Source organism: Mandrillus leucophaeus, unplaced genomic scaffold (assembly GCF_000951045.1).
Source record: "Mandrillus leucophaeus isolate KB7577 unplaced genomic scaffold, Mleu.le_1.0 Scaffold389, whole genome shotgun sequence".
Classification (NCBI taxonomy): domain Eukaryota; kingdom Metazoa; phylum Chordata; class Mammalia; order Primates; family Cercopithecidae; genus Mandrillus; species Mandrillus leucophaeus.
The window spans coordinates 885,836-896,265 of record NW_012104131.1 but is presented as its reverse complement, the minus strand read 5'-3'; the positions used below and the strand labels follow the sequence as shown (position 1 = coordinate 896,265).

Sequence of the window (10,430 nt, the reverse complement as noted above, 5' to 3'; positions counted from 1 at the left end):
TCATTATCTCTTAAAATTGGCGTCAAATATCCATGTGCTGTTCATTGTATCTGGTGTCTACAATAAAAACTTTATGAAGAAGGAAGAGAGGGAAAAAAGAAAGAGGGAAGGAAAGAAGGAATTGCTTTTAAATTCCAGGAAAAGTATGAATGCTGAGAAGAGGGAGGTTGTGAGTTCTTGGAGCTGGCCTGGAGGGACTCAGCAGCCACTTACCACTGCCCTTGGGATCTCTGCCAGGTCTTCCCTCCCTACAAACCTCAATGGCACCAACACCAACTTGGATGCCAACTCCTGACCTACACATTTTGGAGGCCAACTGGACCAGACCTAATGATTAATCACTAGGCTAAGATAAATCAATTGGAAATTTCAGCTTTAACTTTGTTTTTTCTTATCTGTCACTCTACCTCTTAAGCATATCTGTCACTGCCAAAAGTTTTTGTGTCCCTTATTTCACTTAGCATGTCTCTTCTAGGTCCATGCATGCTGTCACAAATAGTAAGATTTCTTTCTTTTTTTAAGGCTAGATAATATTCTATTTTATATACAGACCATATTTTCTTTACCCTTTCATCTGTTGATGATCGTTTGGGTTGTTTTCATATTTTTGCTATTGTGAATAATGCTGCAATGAACACAGAAGTGCGTATATCTCTTTGAGATCCTGATTTCAATTGCTGGATCATATGGTAGTTCTATTTTTAATTTTTTGAGGAACTTCCATATTATTTTCCATAGCAGCTACACTATTATACATTCCCACCAACAGTGGACAAGGGTTTCATTTTCTTCACATTCTCAACAACACTTTTCATTTTTTATAATAGCCATCTTAACAGGTGTGAGATGATTATCTCATTGTAGTGTTGATGAAACCTTAACCACTTAGTCTAGAGGATAAGATACCAATCCACAAATAACTAAAATAGATTGAGATATATCATAGAACTCAAAGACCAAATTTCCCATGGTTTTTATATCCCAAAGTACAGTATTTAAGTGGATAATAGATATTTTTAAAAATTGCATGCAAAAATTATTATAAATACAATGTAAAATAAGTTTTCCAAAAATGTTTTAAAACCTTTAAAAGACAACTTCTTGAATTATCGATGTTAGACAATTTAACTGACATAGATAATTGAGTCTTTGTGACAAGTACTGTGATTTAGGTTTCATTTGTGTGTATCAATTTGTAATTCTCTAAATATTTGTACTCCTCCAATATAGAATGTCTAAATTTTTATTTTCCAGGATATATAAATACTTCCAATGAACACCATTGTCTTATCCTGCACAAGATCACTTTGCTTTTCATACTTCTCCATCCCCTAGCTCCAGGATCTCATATGTGTAGCTTCATTCCCTGTTACTTCTCCATTTCCGAATAAACTTCACCCTAGGCATTTTTTTTTTTCTTGAGACTGAGTCTTGCTCTGTTGCCCAGGCAGGAGTGCAGTGGCTCGATCTCAGCTCATTGCAACCTCCACCTCCCAGACTCAGGCAATTCTCCTGCCTCAGCCTCCCGAGCAGCTGGGATTACAGGTGCCAGCCACCATGCTCGGCTAATTTTTATATTTTTTTTAGTAGAGATGGGGTTTCACTATGTTGGCCAGGCTGGTCGCGAACTCCTGACATCAAGTGATTCGCCTGCCTCAGCCTTCCAAAGTGTTGGATTACGGGCGTGAGCCACTGCGCCTGGCCCACCCTAGACATTTTATACATATTTCCCTTTTAATTACACCATTCCTCTTTTTTCAAATCTTTTCTACCTTGGGGAACGCCTTTTTCCCATTTCAATTTTTTTAAATGTTAAAACAAAATATGTGAATCATAGCAAAGTCAAGTCAGAGTAGTGCAATGCTGCTTCTAGACCAGGAAAGGGAAGTCATTCAACCTACAAAACAACTTCAAAAACACTTTAAATGCATAGGTACTCTTTTCATAATGTCTACAAACTTCCCCCAAAATCTCAATTTTGACTTAACACAATGTACCCCTCAGGAATTGGTATTCAAGATGAAAATTGAAACAATCTTCCATCTTTCTTTTTTTGTTGTTTTCTATTAACTGTAATTACATGATTTGGTATGTTTGATTGCAAATGTAATTTTATTTTAGCTCCATTAAGGGTTAAACATATTTTAAAGAATGCTTGGTAACGTAACCACCAGGTGTATCTGTGTGGGGTATGTGCAAACGTATTCTTGGAATATATAAGATTTCTTTCCTATAAAGAAATGTGTATGTTATTCAAGTTTAGTAACCACCGTGAGTCTTTGGAAAGGTTAGGTAATTTCTGAGCCTTAGTGTTCTCACCTCAAATGGTGGTCATGAGGATTTAAATGGAGCATATGAAAATCCCTTAACAAACTACTCAATTTAGCATCAAGGAGATGTCCATACATAAGACTGTTACATTAATGTTATCAGTAATATTAGCCAGATGTAAACTTTTCCATATGTATTTTTCCTTATAACAGCATAATTGCTGGCCTTGCACAGTGGCTCACACCTGTAATCCCAACACTTTGGGAGGCCAAGGTGGACGGATCACCTGAAGTCAAGAATTCGAGACTAGCCTGGCCAACATGGTAAAACCCCATTTCCACTAAAACTACAAAATTAGCCGGGCATGGTGGTGCATGCCTGTAATCCCAGCTACTCGGGAGGCTAAGGCAGGAGAATCATTTGAATCTGGGAGGCAGAGGTTGCAGTGAGCCAAGATTGGACCACTGCACCGCAGCCTGGGCAACAGAGTGAAACCGGCACACCTTTACCTATGTAAAAAAACCTGCACATCCTGTACATGTACTTTGAAACTTAATTTAAAAAAAAAAAGAATTTGGGCATGGTGGCTCACACCTGTAATCTTTCAGCACTTTGGGAGGCCTAGGCGGGCAGATCACCTGAGGTCAGGAGTTCAAGACCAGCCTGGCCAACATGGTGAAATCCTATCTCTACTAAAAATACAAAATTAGCTGCGCGTGGTGGCGCATGCCTGTAATCCCAGCTACTTGGGAGGCTGAGGCAGGAGAATTGCTAGAACCTGGGAGGAGGAGGTTGCAGTGAGCCAAGATCATACCATTGCACTCCAGCCTGGGCAACAAGAGCGAAACTTAGTCTCAAAAAAAAAAAAAATGCATTTTGATTATAATATTCTAAGTTATTAAATGTCTAGATAACATTATTGGACATCTACTCATATCTACTTATCATGTGTAAGACACTAAAGTGATTGTTTTGGAAAAAAGAAATTAGGATATATATACATATATATCTCCTAATATGTAATATACTATATGTATAATATATACAATAGCCCTTAGAAGTAAATACTACTAAGTTACAGGAAAGCAAGATTTAAGAAATTAATATTTGACTAAGACCACATATTGAGTAAAGGAAATATTTGGGAGAAAAAAAAAACTAACTTTCACTATACTAATTTGAACTCAAATTTATTTCTCTGTGCTTTTAACACTTTATAAAAATATTTTACAGTCTGAAATATAGTAGAGACGTAATATAAATTTTGAAAGGCCATCTCTGCCTAGCTGTTCTACAAGTGTTCATTCCTAAAAGTCTGTCAGTTGATCTCACGGGATTTTAAGAAACTTATTCCCAACTGATCCATGAGTAGGCCACTTCCCTTTTTCCTATCTGAATTACCATGAGCCAAGTTTGTGCATGGGGTAACAAGAATACATATTTTGTTAAGAGGGAAATAATTTCATCACTTCAACTTTATAATATTTTGTTCCATCAAAAGATCATTTATAAAGGTTGGTCCCATAATATTTACCTAGAAGGAATCACTCAGATAAAGGCATCACTTACCAATAAAGCATTCAATTCATCCTATTCAAAATTTACTTAATAAATTGTCTTTACTCTGAGCCCTAAAAGATATACTGTCTATTGACTTGAAAGAATAGTCATTTAGTAGAGTTTAAATCAATATATGAAATAAAATTTTAAATGTTTTTGTAGAAACAGGGTTTCCTTTTATTGCCCAGGCTGATCTAGAACTCCTGGCTTAAGCAATCCTCCAGCCTCAGCCTTCCAAAGTGATGGGATTGCAGGGGTGACCAGCTGCGCCTGGAATGATATTTTATTATCATGTAACATTTTTCTCATTTTTCCCTGTTTTACTCATCTACATGTATTTGAATATCTACATTCACTTTTTTCAAATTCTAAAGTATAGACTCTCAAGAAGATGACATATTTTAAAAATAATTACATTGGATTTAAAAACATATAGTGTAGGAGCAACTAGTAAAAGTTGACAGATACTACATCCAGTGAAATTACCCCATTTAAAAAAAAAAAAAAAAAAAAAAAAAAAGTAAATAAAAAAGTTAAAAGCAGATAATGAGCTGAGCACGGTGGCTCACTCACGCCTGTAATCCCAGCACTTTGGGAGGCCGAGATGGGTGGATCACAAGGTCAGGAGATTGAGACCATCCTGTCTAACACGGTGAAACCCCATCTCTACTAAAAATACAGAAGCATTAGTAGGGCATGGTGGCGGGTGCCTGTAGTCTCAGCTACTCGGGAGGCTGATGCAGAAGAATGGCATGAACCTGGGAGGCAGAGCTTGCAGTGAGCCAAGATAGCGCCACTGCACTCCAGCCTGGGCGACAGAGCGAGAGTCTGTCTCAAAGAAATAAAAAATAAAATAAAAAAATTTTAAATCAGATAATACAGGGAGTCTAGGTGTGCACATAGCACATAACATTTTTATTAAAAATCTAATGGGAATGTTTTTAAAACTTCTATTTTAATGCATGTATCTAATCTGATTTATCTTTCTTTAGAGGCCTAATTTTCCAATTATTTGTACTGATAGTTTGACCTAAAAGTGGAGTAACATTTGCGTTACTGGCATACATATCAAACATATGGAAGATGAGATGTAAGAGAGAAGAAGGACAAAAAGAAGAAAAAGGGCATTCATTGCAGGGCAGGATGCTAACTTAATGACATTGTGAATGTACTCACTCTTTCTAAATTTCCAAGTGACAATCCTAGGTGCAATTAGAGTTTTATTGTATTTTGATAAATGATTCAGAAAGCTTTGTAAAAAATCCAAGGAGACATTTTAAAGAAATTTATGATCAGTAATAGCAGTCTCTCCAACACTTGACACAAGAAAAGGAAATCATAAAATGAATAGCAAGGAAATTACAATTAAAGTAATGGTAGGTTTTGACAATAACATATGGCATTTTTGGCTCCATGGTATATCACTTTAAAAAATCTAAAGACATTTCATCTCCTGTATTAAAGAAACAATAACAACGTATTTTTTGCTTACAATAAGTTGTTATTTTAAAAAGAGATGTGGAAAGAATGGTTTTCTCTATAGGACTAAAAAGATATAGAATAATTCAATTCTACATATGTCAATTCAAATTTGTCTGTGGCAGATTATGCATACTAGCACTGTTCAAGGCATTCCCCTCTTCCTTCCCCACTTTATCATGGTCTGGCATTTTTCCTAACCACTCAGAAGGGTTTCATTCCTCCAAACTTCATTCCACCTTTAGCTGCCAAGAGCTGATGGCTTTCTCTTTTGCCTAAAGTCATTTCCTTCCAGCAATGCAGAGAGGAAAGAGTAAGTGAAACCTTCAACGAAGAAATTTCATTTTTTAGAATGGCAGGACACCAAAATTGTTATCTCATATTCCACAAAAGTATTCTACCCACATTCTCTGGATGGTCTCATAAATCCTCATATAAAATATTTTTATACAATTTTATAATATCTATTTTAATATGAACTTGCCTCTCAAGTGGTAATCTAACTCTACATAGTTGTAAAGGAAGATGTCATAATACTTCTGCAAAGAATAAATTAGGTAATTTGTGATGTATAATATGAAGGACCATCTTCAATTAGTACACAGATGTCCTCCAATACAACATCCACGATATGTCCTCTTCAGAGCAAATTTTTAAAAATCCCTGCTAGCAGTTAGTGAAATAATTTAGTCCTTCAAGATGTAATGTGGTAACCAAATTATTTCCCAAAAATCTGTGACTGGCCATTTGTTACATTAAAAAATCATTAATCAGAGTCTGTCACCTAACTGAAAGCTAAATTTTCAACCAAATGTTAGTAGCAAAACTAGCTGTTTGTTTAATATCTTTAGGTATAGTCTTGAAAAATAAAGGGGTGAGGCAAATCACCATACAAAGTGTGTGTGTGTGTGTGTGTGTGTGTATGTGTGTGGTAAAATTCTAGTATAAATATGACACAATCATTTATGAGCATAAAGTTTGCAGTCCTTACTCCCACTCTAATAACAGTGATGGGTCTTCATGGATAAGCCCACATTGCCTCTCTGAACCTTCCTTAGAAAATGCTTCAAATTTTTGGAAAATGTGCCCTTTGTACCTGGGGCAAACATCAATTTAGACCATATGGAAACCTAACCTATGGCCTCAGCCACATCTGACTATATTTCTATCACCTGAGCTCACATAAGCATCTATATTTATTTTAAAAGAATATTTTAAATTCATAGTCAGTGACTATTGATTGGCCCTCAAATTTCTGTTAGATGATACAGATTTACACCTAACAAGGTTATCGTTTTAGATTTGGAGTCACTCATACTAAAATCATATTAGTTTCTGCAATCCAATTTTTTCTTAAAATATATTTTAATACATTTGTGGTCACTGCCTTTCTACGAATTAATTACAAATTACTTATCTTTGCATACATTATCACCTATACTGCTAAAAGAGAGAATACATCTCAGGATATTTTACCTCCTCAAAATCATACCATGATACTGTAAACATACTAAATGCTCGACAAATAAAAAATAAATAGAATCACAAAATTCATGTTTCCAGGGTTAATAAGCTTTATTCTGGAAGAATCCATATTTTCGTACTTTATTATTTATATAAATATCTACGAACCCCCTACTCCTTGATGCCAGGCACTATTCTGGAAGCTAAGTCAACAATGAAGACATAGTCTGGGTTCCCTTGGAGTATTCAGCATGCAAATTCACAAAATACCTGCATGCCGTAACAAGCATTATGAAAGAAACAAATAAGGTACCAACATCAAGACCAACAGGCGACAACCTACTTTTGACAAGATGATCAAAAATGATCTTTCCAAAACAAAAAAATTGCGAGTTGAGATTTAAAGTTTAAGAAGGAGTAAGCATGCGGTGAGTCCAGGCATTGGGAACAGCATTTGAAAAGGCCTTAAAGAGTGCTATTGTTTCATGTGTTTTAGCCACCACCTGGGCAGGTGCACCTTAATGAGAAGAGAATAGGTTCTGGTGAGGTTGGAGAGAAGGGTCAGAACAGACAGTAAACCAGATGCTGAGGAAAGGCATTTATTGTTGTTGCTAACTGGTCTCTGTGTTGTCGTGTTTATTTCTTCTTCTCCTCCTCTTCTTCTTCTTCTTTTTAAAAATGCAGTTGTGAGCCAATGTTTGTTAGGGGAGACAGGATGGTATTGTTTTGTATGGAGAATGAATTGCAGGGAAGAAAATTACAGAAGTAGAGAGATTGATGTGGACGCTGTGGCAGGGTTCCAAGTAAATTATGATGATGACCTGAACTAATTTGATGGCAGCGTAGGTACAGAAAAGAGGGTGAACGAGATGCATCTGAGACGTATGATGAAATAGAAATAAGTTTGGGAGATAAGATTAATAGATCTACTTATAGGCTGGAAAGGGCTGAAATGGAGTAATGAGGAAGAGAGCAATCAAAGGTGATTTCAATACTTGGATGGTGAAGCCATTTATTCAGATAATGAAGATGGGAGGAAAGAATCTGAGACAGAGTTTTAGGGAAAGTCATAAATTATTATCATTATGACATCTAGAATGTTCCATTTACATTAATAAACTTCAAGCTGTTTTACAAGATCATGACTTGTCTTAGAAAAGTACCATATAAATCCTTCTAGCACTTCACACTCTTTTGCATAACTAATAGGAATAGAAATTATATAAAAAATAATTATTATTCATGTAAAATGAAAAATTCTACTTTTTTCCTTGCCACAGAGAAAGTGGGTTGATTATATAAATAAAGTAAATAGAACCCTACTGATTGCTCTTCTGAATTTATTTATTTATTTATTTGTTTATTTATCTATTTTGCTGCTGAAACTCAGCACAGCAACAGGTAGCAAAAACATAGAAGCATTACCACAGAAGGGCTCCCATTATTATGTGCAGGCCCTAGGGGACAGGAGGCCCAAGATGCTTTTGGCAGAGAGCCAGACTTGACTCATCTTTTTTCTGTGGAAGCATCAGGTACTCTGTGAGCCCAGCCCTGCACCATAGGAATCAAGGCATATCATATATCCAGTCACTGTAAAAATACATCACTGTGTCCCACAACTGCACAGGGGTTTACTTAAGGAAACCTCCTTTTAAACATCTACAAAATTTTTTAAAAATTGTCTTAAGCCAAACTATCAGTTGCCTAAATAGAGGGCACATCCTTCTTTACATCAAATACCATATTCTGTCTAAAATCTGGTTGTTGATAAGCTAGTCTAACAATCATGAAAATTTGTTACATAGGGATCAGCTAGCTTTCAAATAATCAATAATTTTTTTTAAATCTCACCATAAATTACAAGAAAAAAATTCTAGTTTAAACTTTTTTAAATAGTGGAAAAAATCTGAATAATTTTCAACAAAAGGAACAGTTGAGTAATTGGATTTGGTTTGCAGTTTATATAAAATAGGTTTATATTGATGTTAAAGCAAAAATCATAAAAATATATTTAAATTACAAGGAAAGAAAGAGAAAGAGAAAGAAAATCTTTATCTTGTCTACAGGGAAGAAGAAATAGAAAAGAATAACAAATATGTTTCTGAAAAGAACTAAACCTTCCAACACTGACTTGTCAGTACTGATAAGCTATCACTTCCTTAAAAGCTTACTTTCATTTGGCTTTTATCTTACTGACACTAGCTTCTTAAAAACTCCCCTAAGTTTCTCATGTAAATTGCTCTTAACATCAGAGTGGATATAATCTACGAACGCTCCAAGTCAAAAAAAAAAAAAAAAAACCCTAAAATAATGCGTGAAATGTTTACTATAATCACAAAAACTGGCATTAATGTTTCCAGTTTCTTGTTCTGATTTTTGTCTTGAATATAAGGGACGAAAATATCCATTTTTTCCCCCAAAAGTAAATGAGTTTCCGAAGTTGAATTCGATAAAAAGTTAAAAGGATTCTGCATCTTTTCTGAATTTCACTGTAAAGTGCTTATTCGAAAAAATAAATAAATAAATAAACTGCGCTCAGAAATAGGGGCAGAGGTGTCCTGTCAATTATTTGTGTTTGTGTGCTCTTAAGGGGTGCGGGGGTTCTTTTCTGGCCCCACAGGTAGTAACTGCTACGCTGGTTCTGCACGCTCAGCTTTGCAGATGGAAAATACAGCACATGCTTTTTTGCTCGTAAAAAATATGAGCTGCCCCTTGAACTGAAGCCCATCTCACAACTCTGCTAGCGTAAACAGAAATAAAAGACAGTAAACCACCCGGCATTGCTACCCTTCCTTTCCACAGTTTCAGAACCTGGCAGCAAACCCACAGCTCTTCTTCCTCCCATTGCTGAAACCACCCGGTCAAGCTTCTCCCCTCTCTTCCTTCCAGGTGGCGTATACAGAGTGCCAGAACCGAGATGTGAAAACAGACACAGGTGGGTGTGGCGATTGAGGCGAGCAAGGGCGAAAGACCGGGGGCTTCTCCTCCCCTCCCCACCGAAGCAGCAAAAGAAAAGGCACTTACTTGCGACCTAGCCGGCTGACCATCCCCACCCAGTGCACCCGCAGAATCTGGCCCCAGGGGAGGGCGCGGGCCTCTCTTTCCCCTGCGCTCTCTCAGGGCTGCTTCTTTTTCTTTGGGCTCCTGTTGCTCAGGGGACGCCTGCCGCTAGCAGCCACTGGCACCCAAGCTAGCCCAGCCCCAGCCGAGCCGGCAGAATTGGAAAGCCCACAGCCGCAGCTGGAGCGCTGGCGACCGCCTGCCTGCACGCAGACTGCGCCCCTCCTGCCAGGGCGCGCCCGGGGAGGTAGCAGCCCCGCCTCCCCGAGGGCAGCTGCGCGGCTTTGCCTCCTCCACTCCTCCCCGCGCGCCCAGGTCCCCACCCCTTGCTCCCTCCCTCCCTCCACTCCAGCAGGCGGCGCAGGGCGGAGACCTAGCTAGGGGCGCGGTGGTAGCGACGCTGTAGCCTCTGCACCATGCGCTAATAGAAGGCGGAGGAGGGGGTTGCACGACCTGCCATCCACTGCCACTCATTGGGTGGGGCGTGTGTGTGTGTGTGTGTGTGTGTGTGTGTGTGTCCAGCAGCCAGAAGAGCCCTTCCCTTATCTCACCCCCGCCCCCCTCATCCCTTTCCTCCCTTCCTGATCAGCAGAATC

At 37.9% G+C, this 10,430-nt stretch overlaps 1 protein-coding gene across 2 annotated transcripts in view; it reads right to left on the bottom strand.

The window, feature by feature from the left end:
• Nucleotides 1-10,093, bottom strand: part of SCN9A (sodium channel, voltage gated, type IX alpha subunit) — a 201,476-nt gene extending 191,383 nt beyond the window's left edge. For both annotated transcript variants that reach the window (XM_011990984.1, XM_011990983.1), the window contains exon 1: nucleotides 9,799-10,093. The gene's annotated coding sequence lies outside the window, so the exon portion shown is untranslated. The remainder of the gene's footprint in view (nucleotides 1-9,798) is intronic.
• Between the last annotated feature and the right edge of the window lie 337 nt (nucleotides 10,094-10,430).